The 17009-nt window shown below is 44.8% G+C and overlaps 1 protein-coding gene and 1 long non-coding RNA gene across 2 annotated transcripts in view; one reads left to right on the top strand and one right to left on the bottom strand.

Annotated features, from left to right (window-relative positions):
- The window catches only part of efna3a (ephrin-A3a), a 70110-nt gene that overhangs the window by 40033 nt on the left and 13068 nt on the right, over positions 1 to 17009 (top strand). The window lies entirely within an intron of this gene.
- Positions 10802 to 16438, bottom strand: LOC119017236. Its single transcript, XR_005074366.1, has 4 exons — positions 15694 to 16438; positions 13918 to 14078; positions 13734 to 13780; positions 10802 to 11291 (listed from the first exon to the last, which is right to left on the bottom strand). It is a non-coding gene; the product is annotated as an uncharacterized LOC119017236 (long non-coding RNA).

Raw genomic sequence — 17009 nt, 5'->3', positions numbered from 1 at the left:
TTTTGCGTTTCATGTCTTTTCCCCGGTCCTGCGTCGTTCCTCATTCTTCCTCTGTGTTCCTGCTTTGCTCCCGGTTGCTTTCTGGTTTGCACCGTCCAAGTTTTTGTGCCACTCTTTTTCTTTGATTGTCGTTTGCTGGTCCTTTTTGTTGCCAGCTTTCTGTCGCATGGGTTTTTTACTCTCTGCATTTTGGGGATTTTGGACTTCAGCGTTGCTTTTTTGTTTGTTAACCTGCCTGTCTCCAGTCAAACACAGCATATTTAATTATAACAACATGATGAATTGGTCTCTTATGGTGACAAACCATCAGTGTATTATCCCTCAGCTCTAAGCAGCATTTTAGCGTCTTTCAGGATGCTGTATTTGATTTCACAACTCATGACTTTAAAGGTACAATATGTAGGAATTGGCACACCTGTTGAATTCATTCATTCACAGGGCGCAGCTTAGCAACAGAGTAATGGCCAGCTGCTGCTAGATGTAGCTACTGATAGCTAGTCGTGCAGCGAGCAGTCGTATTCGTTGACTGTACCTGGACTGGGAGCTCAGAGCACCAGGTGAGCGTTTGTGTTGGTCACTCTACGATGTGGCATGAGGCTAGCTGGTTAGCATGCCGAAAAATGCTAAAAGAACTGTCAAAACTCTTATTTCTACACATCGTATCAATAATATGATTTACTTTTTGAATGCTTTAAACAAAAGTTCCACAATTTGGACCTTTCAATACTTCATTCCCTCTCATTGGTCTCCTCAGCATCGTTTCAAGCAGCAGTGGGCAGCTGTTTACAGCTAAAAGACTTTAACAAACCCACCAAATGCTACTTTTCAGCACCAAATGGAGGTAGTTGGTGATCATAGTGGAGAATTTAACGACTAAAAGAAAGAGCCGGATATTCCTCTCAGGAAGAGGGTAAATATTAAATTAACCAGGTGGCCAGAAACACAACTTAAAAGGTCCAGTGTGTGGAATTTAGGGGGATCTGTTGGCAGGGATGTCATTTAATATGTATAGTAATGTTTCCATCAGTGCATAATCACCTGGAAATAAGAATTGCTGTGTTTGTGCTACCACAGAATAAGGCTTTCACATCAGACGGAGAGTTTTCCCTTCCATTGAGTCTGCCATGTTACATTTCCATATTTCTACAGTAGCCCAAAATGGACAAACCAAACGCCTGTCCTACAGACAGGCTTTTATGTCTTTTACATTTTTGTCGACTACCACAGCGGAGGGTGAGTGTGTTCAGTTGGTAGCACAGATAGATTACACACTGGACCTTTAAATGTTGAATGAATTTTACTATATATCTTCTCAACAATATCAATTTATAAGGGCAATGTTTTTACAGCTTTTTATGCTGCCAGCGAGTGGCAGAATAGTCTTTTATTTAACAATGTATTTATTTGTTTTCACTTCACACAACAAGTCAAGGATGGATACATTATGAAATCCACATGAGAAAGGAAAAAAAAAGAACAGCAAACAAACAAACAAACAAACTGAACACCAATTCAGATTTATAGACGAGGCACCGGCAGAGATATCAGGCTGGATGTCCTTCAGGTGGGATTCACAGATTCATAGAACTGATCTGTTTTTGAATGTATCACACATTTCATTGTCACGTCTGCGTTAATCCAACTTTATAAGATGAATCAATCACATCATCACTCTAAGATTCCCCCGAAGGTTGATAAAGGGTAACACTGAATTTCCTGGGGTCGGCCGCATTAAAGGAGACCTAATCGTCTTCATAAGAAAAAGGTGCTACTGTCTGCGGCGGCTGAAAGAGGAGCAGAGAATTTGCATTTGCTGTGTGACCCAGGTGTGATTGAGCGTGTTGATTTAGTGCTGTATGGTACCTGAGCACGGCAGCTCGAGCGGTAACCCTCCCGGCCGAGGCGGGTGGAGGCTGAGTGAGCCTTTGAGGCGCACAGATTCACATCCGACATGGCTGCCTGAGCCATAAGAACAACTCCATGAATTATGAAAGGGCACAAGCCCATCGCAGAACTGCTCTGTGAGGGGGAAGAGATGGATGGAGAGATAACTGCACATTGTAGATGGATAGGAGGATAGTGTAGAGTGAAGCAAAGTGGAAAGAATAAAGCAGGGGAAGATGCACCGGCGCAATAAGAGCGGGGAAGATAAAGCCTCGCATGTGTAGTGGAGTGAAAGGGTGTTTGTTTTGGAGTGCAGGGGGGGAAAGTGTGTGTGTGTGTGCACGCGCTCTCAGCCTTTGTCTGAATTTTTTTGCCTGTCCCTGTGTTGTTTGTGTGTGTGTGTGTGTGTGTGTGTGTGTGTGTGTCAAGAAGATCGGCGCTGCATCCCGTCCAAATCTAACCAGCTGCGTAACTGTGCCATTGGATTCGGGGCTCATCGCCGGGGCCCACAAAGGCAACATTTTCACACAGACATAACATGCGCCGCGCAGGCTTTGTTCCAGCCTCTTCAAACGGTTTTTCACTGCGGAGGTGTGACAGCACGCCAGGCGGGGATCTGCTGCCCACCATTTCCAAAACCTCAGCAGAAAAAAAACAGAAGAGAGATGGAGACAACGGTGGGGTGGTTGGTGGAGGGGGCAGGGGGATCTTTTTTGCACCAATTATCTAATGTGTGATCTGAGGGCCCGGCTGCCTGTCATGCGCGACCGCTGGTTTATTCTGTCTTTTAATCTTTCTAGTAATCTTTTTCGCCACTGCTGAGCCAGTGTCACTGCACTGAACTCCAAGACAAGGCAATTCCATTAGGAGATGGCATGAGGCGGCATTCATTAATGGCCCCGGCCAGATGCTGCGCCGCATATCGATGGGAGGCGAGGGAGTGGGGTTCGAGTTTGATTTGATTCTTCGGGATAATGTATTGTTGTGCCTCATGACAAAGTTGCGCCACAAAGGGGGTTTTCCATATTCAGGAGGCGAGCAGGTGGATTTTCCTTGAGTATCATTGTTGTGGTGTGACAAACTCCCCATCCCCTCGCCCAGAAATGCTTGCTCGCTTCCAGCTCCGTATCCGTTGGAGCCTCACCTGAGCCTGCTCAGTATTCTCGACTGTCCTCTCAAATCGTCCCTCAATCCATCTGGAGTGTTTAAACAGAAAAGAGCAGAAAATGTGTATCATTTCAGCCTCCCGCACCACCGCCGCCGCCAGTTCCCTTCTCCCGTCACTGTCTGCATGCATTACCAAACAGCAGCTGTGGTGTCAGAAATTGTCCTGGAGAAGTAAACACGCTGAAAAGATGCCTCGCCTCTCCAAGGATGTCTCACATGGAACCCTTTCAGAGAAGCGCTCCCCTCTTTATCTCCTCGGTTACATAAGCACCTATACGTACCGACAACCTTCACAATTCACAGCCTCGGGAGTGATGGAGAGGGAGTGGGGAGATAGAGCGGGAGGCAGAAAGAAAGTACAGAAGACGGGAAGTGGAGGGGAGAGAACAATAGGAGGAGAGGAAGGAGGCGCGCAGGTGACGCAGAGAGGATGGAGAGGGGGAGCGAGGAGACGTGGGCCGCGGCCGGTCAATTATTCAGAAGAGCGAGGTCCGACGCACCCTGGGAGCCGCTCTGAACATGCCTGCATGGCATCACCTGCTAATGGGCCACAGATTGACATGCTACCTGAGCAAACTCCCCTCATCTCCTCCTCACACAGCACCCCTCTCTCCCTCCCTCTCTCTCCCATACAGGCCCTTATCAGTGCTCTGTGGCGGAACGTGTAAATAATTACTCCATGACCACTCTGCTGTGCAAGCTGGAGGGCTGTTTGCACAAAGAAAAGAGGGTATATTTTAAAAGGGCGATGGGGTTATTTTAAGAAAATGGGTGAATTATTCATGGAGGCCTGTTAGGACGGTGTTTGTGCTTCTGTACGTTTGGTGTGTTCGGGGGTGTTGCACACTGGAAATGACGTAACTTCCGGGGTGTTTTTTTAACAGTTGGTTGTATTTAGGCGCCGTCATCAGGGAGTGGCGCTCGCTCCGCTTTTACGATTATCTTACAGTTTTTGAAAAGTGCACTTTGCGGGTGTGTGTTTGGTGATCTTTAGGGGGAGGCGGGCTGCGTACCTACATGAAACCCAGCAGTTGCCATGGCTCGGAGATAAAAGACCAGATTATTCTACTTGGCACCCGTTCGGCTGGCGCTGCCTGAATATCGTCCAGTCTTAAATCTGACCCAGAACTACTTCCCTTCATCTTCCTTTCTTCTTCTTCCTCTCCACCTCTCCCCCTCTCTCGCTCTCTCCCCTGTCTTTGTTCTCTTTTCCCTCTCCTCCGCTCTCGCCCAGAGAGGGATGTGTGTGCCAGCCCGGAGTAGGGGCTTAAAGACGGAGGTCTCTGAAAGTGAACACCCTACTGTGGGTTGACTTCCTGTGAGAGCAGCCGAGCCCCTCACACGCTGAACTTCAAAGCCTGCATACTGCACTTTATATGCATATAACAGAAGTTGTCTCAAGGCTCATGAGCCTCTGTGGACTTACTGTTGTCTTATATTTTAGTCAAATTTTTTTTTGTTTGTAAATTTGTTTGGTCTGTTCAGAGGTCATATTGAAATCATTTTTTTGTAGACATACCCACATAAAGGTGCAGAAAAAAAATCTCTTTTTTTGTGGTTGTGAATTAATAACTTTATCGGATCCACAAAATTTGTTTTGTTTATGTCTTATTTAAGCGATGTTTGTGAACCAGGAGTATATCAATTGGTATCTGAGTTTCGTTAGTGGTCAACAGTTGTGGTAGTTGCCAGTTTGTGGTGGAAAAATACATAAAATGTCTAATTTGTGCCCAGCATACTGTGCTGTCCTAATCTTATCTAACAAGCATTAACAATGACAGCACTGATGTCGCTGAGACTGGCTAACGCTATCGTTGCTAAATCTAGAGACTTTTAAGATAGCTAGTGCAAAAATGTGGCAAAACTTGAGGGAACAGATGATGAGATAGTAAAAATGACTTAAGTGGAATACCATTTGGGGCAGGCTTCCTGACTAAACCCTCATGCGTGCTGACGTTATATAAGGTGAATCTCAAGATAGGTAGTGGCAGTTGACTTGAGATTGATTGATCACAGGTGCCTGAGTTTCAATTAGGATTCCTAAAACCTGCTTGAGCGAGGTTTTTCACGCTCAGCATCTTTTACGAATTGAATGTAAGCACACCAATGGAAATTATCACCATTGTAAATCTAAGAATACCTGATGCTTAATTCATCAGTTGATTCTTTAGACGCATGAAGCTGACGTGTGAACCTTTCTCAAGTGTGTCCTCTGCTCTGTCAGTGGGCAGACGGTTATAGATGGGCGAGATAAGCACTTTGTGTTTTTTGGACATGGCCGAGGCGGGCCCGCGGGAGCCGCCTGGCACCCTGGCTGAGGGCGTATACTGTGGAGAATTCATCTTGATGAGAGCTTCTTTTGTGTGTCACAGCCCCTCCGCTATCTCGCCTTCCGCCTGCCTGTCTGACTCTGTCTCTCTTTAAAGCCGGCGTCCTTTACATTGAAGCAGCAGTGTGCCCGGAATAGGACTTTGTGTGTTTTCACAGGTAGCAAGTCGGCGCTGAGCGTGCCCACATCCATCCCAGCAGCTGGACCAAGATACGTCAGCGAAAACTATATTGACTGTTGATTTCAAATGAACAGTTTCAGTGTCATTTCAGCCTCCCCAGTTGTAGTGTAACAGATTCATAACAAGATGTGGAAGGCAGGCAGACGAGGCTGTGTCCTTGATTGAGGTTGCAGCATCTGCTGTGTGTGTTCTTTTCTCTCTTTAAATGTTCACTTTCTGTCGATTTTACACTATTTTATTGTGTAATTTGCACATGATTCATCATTTTACGGATTTAGACTCAAACAGTTTTCCCCTCCACACTGCAGCAGGCACCATATGGCCGCGACGTCCATTAGGTGAAGGTACTTAACAGATGTTTAGCAGAATAGCAAACAGAACATACATACAGATTGTATCAAACATGGTGTTGGAATTATATTTCATTTAACATATTTTATCTTTAGAAAGCAGCTGCCGATCACAACCAGTCTCGTATTTTATTTTGGATTTCGCACCGTCTCTTTACCTAGAAAACTTCCCATTCAGGGACCCGAGTTCATGTCAGAGCAAACTTGTTTAGAGTGTCCTTGCACACAATGCACACAAGTTTGGCACGCTCCATTATCGTTGTATGAATGCGGGACCTTTATAGAAGAGCACGAGCCAAAGGAAAGCTTTTCATGATCTGACGACTTCATTCTGCAAGGCAAGTGAATAGTGAACGAGAGGCAGGAGGAGCGTGTCGGGTGTGAGGCGGCAAATGAGAAGTGAGCTCACAGAGAGAGCGAGAGAGCAGATGTGGGCGATCAAGCCTTTAATGGCGAGGTACAATTAGAGCCTCACCTTGAGAGAGATGGACCCTTGTTATCGCCGCTTGTCGTGGGATATAATCACACTACCAGCTCAGCGGGATGGATGACTTTTAGACACTGCCTGCGACTGCGGTCTGACATCACCTCCTGATACCTCTGAAGGTTCTCTCTCATTAGGAGAGTAGGATTTCCCGTCATCTTTTTTCAACATTTTTATGTCTTTTTTTTTTTTTTGAGCGTCATCCATCCTGCTTTAACGCGGCTGGAGATTTTTGAACATCGCAGGGACAATAGCGCTGATAATTTGGCCACTAAAGATCTCTACCAAACTATAGTCACTAAAATAGGGAGTTTATGGTTGGATTTGAGTGCTCACTAAAATATAAGTCATACCAGTGCCAGTCTGGAGCTGCTACACTAATGCAATGCCCACAGCACAGTGGCCAATTATAGCCAGAAAAAAACATTCCCAAGTGGTCCTTGGAACATTTTGCTGTAATAAAACGGGGGGGAAAAAAAGGATGCCCAGTGTCCTCTATTACATTTATTTTATGCAAAGAGTCTAGTTGGAGGAGAGCCACAGTTTAATATTCAACTGTGTCATCCATATTTCTGTTTGATATTTAAAACTCCTCTGTGGATGTCGAGAAAGTAAAGAGCAGCTTAAGCCACATAGATTAATCAATGAAATTTATGCCGGTTCATATTTCCTCTGAATGAGCTGGCAGCGACCCATAATGCTTTGCAAATGATTTAATCAGAGGTTGGAGCTGTGGAAATGGCGTTATTATGTTGATCATGATCACATTTTGTTTCCCTCACGGCCGCAATTCAAATAAGGATGCCCACTGAGCCCGCTGGTAAACACCAGGTGACATTTGTGTTTGGCCGTTGTGGTCGCCCAACTTTGTTCATTCACTTTTTTAATCTATGACTTCTTAAAGGCCCAGTGCGTTGGATTTAGGAGCATAAATTGAATATTATTATTATGCTTTTATAAGTGTATAATCACCTGAAACTAAGAATGGTAGGGTAACCTTGGAATCTTCTCCTACAGAGTCCGCCATGTTTCTACAGTTGCCCAGAACAGACTAACCGAACACTAACTAACCGAATGGCTCTAGAGAGGAACGCTTTTCATGTTTTTAATGGCCACCATAAGGGAGGGTGACACGAGGGGTGTTCAGTTGGTCGCAATCTTCAGCCACACCACTAGATGTCATCAAATCTCACACACAGGACGTTTTTAAAATGTAGCTATCTCTACCCGTGACAAAGTTTGTATATGAGTACAATCTGATTTTTCATAAGAAAAAAAGCTGAAAAACTTATTTTAGCATACACAGTTACCTTTGCCAAGGAGGTCATGCTTGTTGGTTGGTTTGTCAGCAGGATTGCACAAACCTACTGCTCAGATTTTTATGAAACCTTGCCCGGAATAAACCTGTTAGCTTCTTTTGGTGTAGATCACTTTCATTAACCTTGCAAGACAGGGCATTTTTCATCATTTTTGTAATTTCTCAGGGGATAATGCATGGCTCTGCATGTTTAAAAATCAGATGTATTTAGATGGCTGGTATCTACGATGAGTACTATTTGGTGATCTTAAATTATGATAAGGCAGTTATAGGTTCAACATTTTGACTGATACGGGGCTATCTAGTTTGGTATTGGATTATGCTTTGAATTAAAGGGGACTGTTGCTCCTCCTCAGAGGTATGTGCTTTTCTGAGTTCCATTCAACTTTCTAATTTAAATACATATTTTTATGCTTTGATGCTTAACGTTTGACGCTTCTAGCTTCTCAAATGTGATAATTTGCTGTTTTTCTCTCCTTTGTATGATTGTAAATTGAATTTGAATATAAATTGAATATGAATATAATATTTCAATATGAATACATTCAGGTTTTGGACCGTTAGCCAGACAAGGAGGCGATATGAAGATTCTCTTAAGCTGCGAGAATTGCGATGGTGATAACTCATCATTTTCTAATGTTTTATAGATGGAAAGATGCATTTATTACAACCCTGATTCCAAAAAAGTTAAGGACGCCGTCCTGAACGCAGATTAAACTGAATAATTTGCTTATCGTTTTTGATGAATACTCAATGGTACATTTACAACATCTTTAATGTTTTACGTCATCAACTTCAGTTGTTTTTTGAAATATATACTTGAATTTGATGACAGCAGGACGCTTCAAACGCTCCTGTTGGGACAGGAGCAACAAAAGACCTGGACATTAGTGGACGTTTGGAATGGTGATAGGTGAACCGGTTCACTGGTGGGAGGTGATAGTATGACTGGTTATGAAAGGGGCGTCAATGAAAGGCTCAGTTGTCATAAGCAAGGATGGGGTGTCCAAGATTTTTGTAGTAAAATCTAAGATGTGAAATAAGATAAAGGTCCTGTATGAAACATTCGAAACTGTACTTTGTATTACAATCTTTTGACCTGTTTGGTGTCTCCCAAACCCCCAGCTGGTGTGTATTTTTTGTCGTTTGACCACCCATTGAGGCTGGAGTCTTGACCCGTCTCTGCATCATCTCCTCCGCCGGCTTGCACAATAGAATCCAGGGGAGCTGCCAGATATATTTCTTAATATGCGACACACTGCATGCCCTTCTTATAGATGTATTTTCCTCAGTTAAGTTGGCTAATATGATACATTTTCTGAAAGGGTCCCTCGAGCCCCCACCCACTTTACCAAAGTCACGCCCGGAGCGAGGCTGGGGGAGATGGAGACAGCGAGCAGCTGAACTGCAGGCTGGAGTAGTGAGCAGAGAGAGAGCGGCGTTTAACTGAAAGATCCATTTCTCAGCCCCTGTGTCGGCAAGGACGGGCCCCACAAGCTGCTGCTCTTCAGCTGAGGCTGCACTGTGACGTCCCTCCCAGAGTGGCGAGCAGAGAGATTTTGTTTAAAGGAGATCAATGAAATATCACTTAAAAGCTGAGATCTATAACGTTCTGCATGTAATTGACAGTTTGATGTTGCACTTACAAAGTTGTTCCACCTCATCGTTGCTGGCATGCTGTGTAAATGTCATGACGAGGCAACGTCAGCACAGATGTATTAATTACAGAAGTGATTCATTCTGTAGAAAGCTCTGGCACTTTTGGCGCTTCTCTGCTGCTGAGGCTCCTGGCAGAGGAGTACATGTGGATATAATCTTCGGTTTACATTAAATTGAAGCTGCTGGACAGAGCAGGAAACATGCCGACTGAGGTCAGTAGGGGGACGGAAATGTTGCAATGTGATTGGTTCTAATTGATAAACAGCTCCTAAGGTGATCGACTTGAAAAAGTAATTGTGCTCAAGGTGTCCTTGAGCAAGAATTGTAATTTCTTCTGCAGAACGACTGCAGGCGTTGACGCACACTGCCGCTTTAAAGGATGTCTCCGAGCTGTGGATGTCTGTAAATGTTAAGAAACGTTATTGCGAAAGCTTCCCTGAATTAAATAAAGGCCAGGAAATAAATGTGGCAGAGCTTTTTCGAATGAAGGAAGCCAAGGTGGAAGCCGTGGGGAGGTTTATACAGGAACGGGTAAATATGAAAAGGTAATTTTCCTCAATTTCTCTGAGGCAGAAGTGGACAGAGGCTGTAGAGGAAACTAGCAGATGACTCCCAGTGGCCCAATAGCGATAGAAGAGAGTTGCAGCGTTTGCCTCTTCCCACAGACTGCCTCAGCACTTGTTCCACCCTCAATCCTCCATTTTGGATCGAAACATTGTAAACCGGGCCGTTAATTGTGCCGTTAACTCAATCAGTGACGACTCACAGGAGATATTGTGCCTTCTTCGTGTGTGTGTGTGCGTGTCTGATGTTTGTCTGCGTCTTTTCGTGCACGTGTGCGTGCACAAGTAATGAGTTTTGGTGCTGAGGTACAGAGAAAAACAGCAGAGCCTAGCTCGACTCTACCAGGGGACTCGATCGGAAGAGTCTTCTTGGTGGTAAACACACGATTTGTGAGTGCCGTTCAAGCCACGCCATTTCGCGCATCGCTGGTTTATCCTCCTGATGAGGCAGATGTTGATTACCCCAGAGAGTGTGTCTTTAAGGTCATCAATGATGATGCAAAGCTGACCTCAGCTTTGCTGAGGGAAGCTTCTCCGGCGGTGCTGCCGAGGTACACAATAAGTACAAGATTTTACATAATTAGATTATAAAAAGTTTAATGAACTAGTTTTTCATGGCAGGCATCCTGGAAGGCAATAGTGGCAAATGATGCAGCCGCCAAAAATCAACTTGTTAATTACTGTCGTGGAGGGTGTGATAGTCTGTGCGGTGACAAGAACATTTATGCAAATGTCGATTCTTTAAATTGAATCATACTCATGGCCCTATTTTTTGACTGTGCTCATTATTGCTTTGCAGATGTAGATGCTCTGTATTATGTGCAGCAAAAATAGTGAGGACTCAAAAGACACTCAGGCAGGCAGGATAAAGAACAAAAGGTGAGCTTTAATAACAAAGCTGAGGTCTATAACAAATCCATAAAAGCAAAAGCACAAAATCTAAAAAGGGTACAAACTGCAGAAGCACTAGGAACACAGGCAGGAACACTAGGAACTCAGATAAGAACACAAGGAGCAATGAGAGGAAAACAAGGAGCCCAGACAGGAACACTAGGAACAGAGGCGGGAACACAGGAGACACAGGACCGAAATTTGGTAACAGAACCAACAAGCTGACCATGAGTAAGAGAAAAACACAGGCTTTTTGGGACTAATTTACAAATGGAATACAGGTGACAGGAGAGAAGAAAAGGAAAAATGGGAGGAAGTGAAGCGCAGAACAAAACACATGGGAAAAGAACTACAAAATAAAACAGGACATAATTAAACCAAAAGCCCAAACTGTGACATGTACACGGACATGAAGCAAGTTGGAGAAAAATGACCACATAAAGCAGAGGCTGGAAGCTTGTAGGCCTGGGAAGAAAAAAAAACACAGTCACATGATGCGTGCATTTGCATACGATAACACTGTTGTATTGTTACTGCACCTATCAAATGACAGAGAGTTGAAAACCACAAGTGTGTTTTTCTTCCTCACAGTTGAGCTATTACCGCCTTTACTACTGCAAGGTTGGACTACGTTTGTCAAAAAAGCCACAACTTGTCTCTTCCAGCTGTTTTAATGGATTTTTGAAAACAGTTGGAGCCTCTGGCAGTCATGTAGGGTGAACCTGCAGCAGAACAAACAGCACTAACTTCAGACTGTGAAGAATACCTCGGTGGATTCAGACTTTTCATATCCATTCTTGTCAGAGGAGGGGGGGGGGAACAACAAATGCAATTGCGCTGGTATTATTATTTTTTTTTCCTTGAAAGCCAGCTGTGAGCGCTCATGTTCCTGCCTTCGCTTTGATGCAATCGAGCAAAATTATTATACGGTGGGGGAAATGACGGGGGACGTGGATTTGTTTTAGTTATAAGTTTGGTGAACCAAAACCAGGAAAATGATTGGCATCGCTCATGTGGAAAGTGAGGGAATAGACCCTGATATTGTTTCGTATGTTTGGTTTTTTTTCTCATTTTCTGTTACAAATGACTCTCCTCAACATTTTTATTTTTTTTCCCCGCAGGAATGAGGGCTTCTCTGCGGCCGTTTCTGTCCGCCGCATGTTCCTGAGTGTCTTTAAGCTGCAGCGCTACCTCACCATTGTTATTTATTGATACCCCGCAATATCCTCCAAAGACTCTTTTTAGCGCAGATGTGAAAGGTGCAGCGGTGCTATCTTTGTCTCATCTTCCTCGCCGCACCACCACCCTCCTCCTCCTCCTCCTCCTCCTCCTCCTCCTCCTCACCCCCCTCCACTCTCTCTCTCTCTGCCTCCCCTGGCAGTCTCCGCCAGCTTGTGCGGCCTTTTACTAACTAGCTGCGCACTCCCACTCACAGGAAAATGATGATGAGACAGCAAAACCACTGCAGAGACAATGCACAGTGAAAAGAGAGAGAGGAAGAGAGCCGGAGAGGGCTGCAGGAAAAGAGAGACAACGAGAGAATGAGAGCCATCAGTCTTTTTTATGCGCTTTTACCACATATATGTTGGTCCCCGGGGAGCACTATGTCTCTGTCGAGGCCTGTGCCTCCCTTACTCCGCGCCTCCTTTCTTCTGTTGTCATCATTCAGTGCATTTTCCTCCCTCCCTCCCTCACCCACCTCCCACAACCGTAAGTTATTAAATCTCCTCTCACCCTCTTCTTCTGTTTCTCCCCCCTCCCTCCCCGTCTCCTCCCTCCATGCCTCTCTGCCCTGCAACCTTTCTGTCTTGTGCCACTAAGTGGACTGCTTATATAACGGCGCGCACCTAGAGGGACTCCTCTCGCCCAAGCCAGCCTGTTCCTCTCGCTCCACCCTTTTAGTCTCCTCTCCTCTCTTTCCCTCCTGCACCACCTCACCTTCTGCTTCTTCTCTCCCTCCTCCTCCTCCTCCTCCTCCTCCCCCTCGTCTTTTTTGCTGCTGTATCTACATTTGGAACAAACGGTCCTCCCCGCTGTGTAGTTATGTCTAGTGAGGCTGAGTGAGAACCAAAACAGTAAAAAATAACAGGGTGGCGTTTATTCATCTCGAGCTGGAAGGATCAGTTAACCAGCAGAGAGATGAATTGGTGACAGTTTTGATAGTGATTAAAGAAGACGTGCTGAATATCCCAAACCGTGCTGCTGAAACGCGCTGCTTTTTGGAGTTCTGTCTGACTGTAAATGAAATATTTGGGGATTTTGAGGTGCAGATTGGACAAAAAAAGAACAATTTCAAGACGTCGCCGTTGGCTTTCCGCGCTCTTCAGTGTTGTCCAATGTTCGATGATCATCATTCTTGTACAATAATATCGCCATCTGTGCCATGTTTGTTCAATAATGCCAAAAATGCTCTACAATCTGACTATTTTGTGATGGCCTGGAGTGTTGTCGTTGCTTTAACTTCCTGTTAGCATCTCTCTGTCCCTCTTTTCTTTTTTTCAAACGTTTTCTTTTGTTTCTTCGTTTGGCATTATAAGTCGTCACCAGGTTTGCCAGAATTGGTTGCTTTTCCTGTTCTGCCATTGCTGGTAAACGTGAGGATCCTTGTCTCCCCCGGACAGACAGGACCGCCTCTGTATGCAGTTCTCTGTCCTGATTGGATAAAGGGAGCAGGGATGACAGAACATTTAATTCTGTCTTTTGCTGCTCGAGCAGGTGGAGGAGAGACATGGGTTACTGACCAAACACCGCACCACTGTGATTACTGTTGGAGTACGCAGCCACTTAACACCCATTTTAATAAGATAATTACACTTACAGCAGCTTTAACATTTACCATCTGGCAAGGGTGAAATTTCTAACACTCACTTTTCACTACTTCCTGACATTTAAAAAACTAATGCTAACCTTCAGGCAGCAATGCATCACTGGCTGTCCGCGTTTGCAGTACTGTTCTGTGGAACGAGATAAACAAAGACACGGAGGAAATTGATGGAGTGGGCGGATTCAAATTATCTGATATACTGCTGAGATGTGCCATGGCAGGTTCCACTCATTTTATTAATCATCTAATGTAGTATATTCCCCTTACTTTGTGCAATTTATGGTCATTTGTTGGTGACTGTCTCCGTATTCCCTTGCATCGAGGACCACATTGAAACTAAGCGTGCTAGCTTTCAGTCTTTGTGTCTTTCTTCTTTGTTTATTCAGTTGGATCCACGTTAGCTGCTGCCAGGGTTGCAGCGACTCTTCCTGGGGTCCACACACACACACACACACAAAAACGTATAACATATAGAACAAGACACATAACAAGTGCAGAAAGTCTTGATAAGAAGTCAAATCAAATCAAAACTGAACAGCACCACTGGTCCAATTGAAATAGTGTGCTTGTTCAGGTCATTTAATTGGCATGAAAATTGTGCAATGAGCCTGAATCCTGTGTTTACGCTGGATACATTTTCTATTTTCAGTCTCAGTACTACCCATCAACCCCCTGCTGGAACACAGACACACACTCTTCCTCCTGCTCCTGCCTCCTCCGCCGTTGTCCTCTCACCTACTTCTCAGCGACTGCATCGCTCTCCGCACGCCGCTCGCATCCAGGATTCTCCTCTCCTCTCTCCCGTTTTCATATTCAACGCACCCTCTTCCTCCCACTTTCATCTTAGGTCTATCTACTTACAATTCTCCCTACCCCACACCCCATTGTACCTCTTTATCTCTCTCTCTCTACCCCCTCTGCCCCCCCACTCCCAATCTCAATACCCCACCACCCCCACACCTCCCCCTCTCTAAATATAGTCCCTTTGAAGCGTAGCTGTGTTGTCTCCTCCTGCAACACTGCAAGACAAAAGTCTGTCATCTCACATCTGAGCGCCGGGGATAGAAGGCGCAGATAAGATTGATGGCCCAAAAAGAAACACTGGTTAAGAGAATTGATATTCATCTGCCTCGGTGTGTGTGTGTGTGTGTCTGTGAGATGGAAGAGAACGGGTGGAGATGAAAAGGAGGATGGAGAGGATCCAGAAAAAAAATATGGCGAGACAGAGAGAGAGAGAGAGAGAGAGAGAGAGAGAGGTGCTATGACATTTCTGATCCACATTTTGTAATTGAATAATAATCTCCCAGGAGGCCTGACCCAGTAACGTGTGCACGTGCATGTTTGTGTGTCCACAGGTGTGTGTGTGTGTCTGTGTGTGTGTAGGCACAATGTATACACAGCAACGGGATGGTTGTGAGTGTGTGTGTGTGTGTGTGTGTGTGTGTGTGTGTGTGTGTGTGTGTGTGTGTGTGTGTGTGTGTGTGTGAGAGAGAGAGAGAGAGAGAGAGAGAGAGAGAGAGAGAGAGAGAGAGAGAGAAATGTCTGAAAAGAGGAGACAACCAGGAGGAGAGGGAAAAAAAAAAAGACCTTCTAGGTGAAAGAGGAGGAGGCCTGCTCTGCCAGCACACTGCAGCACCATACCTCCACCTAGTGGTGCAGGCAGGTCGTTACAGCGGCGCCCAACGCAGGTTACACATCACTGCAGCCAAGGACAATTCCCAGCTCATCAGCTCACCTGCAGGAGCCCTTCTAATGACTTCTACTTTGTCTAATTACAGATTGTGTAATTTACATAATAGGTATACTTAGCATTATAAACAGCCGAGATCACAGCGTGGCGGCTGCATGCGAAAATCGCATCACATCATTGTCTCAGTTGTTTCAGTTAGGAGCCTTGAATCAACTGGAGGGCTGCTGTACCATCATGCACATCACACACACACACACACAACACACTCTCCTCAGTGTGGCCTTCCTTCCCTGCTAACAGCCTGCTCGTCCATCAGCGGCGGCTGCGGAGGGAGCTCGGCCCATCATACGTACCGCATGCAGGCCAGTTCCCCTGCGGCCAGAGCATATATCGCCCCTGACAGGATCTCCTTCCGCCTCGATGGCTGCAGCCGGCTCAGAGGGGGACGACGAGGAGTGCAGATTATCATTCTCAGCGTTCGCCTGCGAGGCATTTTAGTGTGAAAAAAGTGAATTTTTATACGAATGGGAGGGAGAAAGGTGTAATAGTTTGTGAAGACAGTGGAAGGGAGGTGCTGCCGTGTCTTTATGGTGATCACATACAGGTGTTTGTACTCTGTATAATTAAGGGCTAAACTGCATGTGAGGAAAAGGAAGTCTTGATTAGATAGAAAATGCAGCCCAAGGCACACTGCAGGGCTCGATTTAAACACCTTTATTTTACACATCAGTAAGGTTTTTAAATGACCGACAGTGATGAGTCCTTCAGAGCTTCAATACGGCCTTGAGAAATACATTTTTCCTAACGCGTATCTCAGCGTGAGGAAACTCCAAGTAAGGAGAAAAAGTTTGACTCGGACAAAATCACATTATCAGACTCCTGGAGAAAAGAGACGGTCCCAAGAGGATTACCGCATAAGAAATTCCCATCGCTAGGCTCGGGGAAATCTCTAATTCACATTTGTCATTTTAATTACATTTTACCTTGCCTTGGATTTCTGATGCTGCACAAAGCCTGGAATGTTTTTGAAGGAAACCTGCATTTTATACTTCTTGCCAACACCATATTCAACAAGTCCTTCACAAGACTTATAAGAAGAGTAAGTTGGTTCATCTCAGGAAAAAAGCAGGTGTTATTGTACGCTGAGGGCAAAATCTGAAGATCTCTCAAGATCTTCTATTTATTAGTAAAAAAAAAATCAGTTGCTCAGTTGATTAGCTGGTCAAAAAGCAGAAACATACCTGACAACGACTTTAATATTTGAATTCCCTCTCAAATATGAGTATTAAGGTTTCTTCCCTGTGAATTAAACATCTTTTGGGGCCTTTTTATCCCCTATTTACTGATCTTTTATAGATTTAACAAATTAATTGATTGATTGTAAAAACAAATTCAGAGTCTGATGAACATGTTGAAGCGACCACAAGGAGTTTTTAACTGGTTGTGAAACAGTCTCAGTTCAATACTGATGACTCTATATGACCTACACAAGCAATCAAGACCATCAGCGAGAAGAACTATTTTTATTTTGCCACCGGGCCTGTGTGCCGGCTGGAGGAGCCTCTGGTTACGTTGGCAATATTATTTAATTTTGACACCACATTTTATGGTTTTGATGTTAGAGACACAACCACTTTAGTCCACAGGGGCCTCCAAAATCAACAAAATA

The sequence above is a fragment of the Acanthopagrus latus genome, chromosome 3 (genome assembly GCF_904848185.1).
Source record: "Acanthopagrus latus isolate v.2019 chromosome 3, fAcaLat1.1, whole genome shotgun sequence".
NCBI lineage: Eukaryota > Metazoa > Chordata > Actinopteri > Spariformes > Sparidae > Acanthopagrus > Acanthopagrus latus.
Note: the sequence above shows the minus strand (reverse complement) of the source record. Positions and strands in the feature narration are given on the sequence as shown.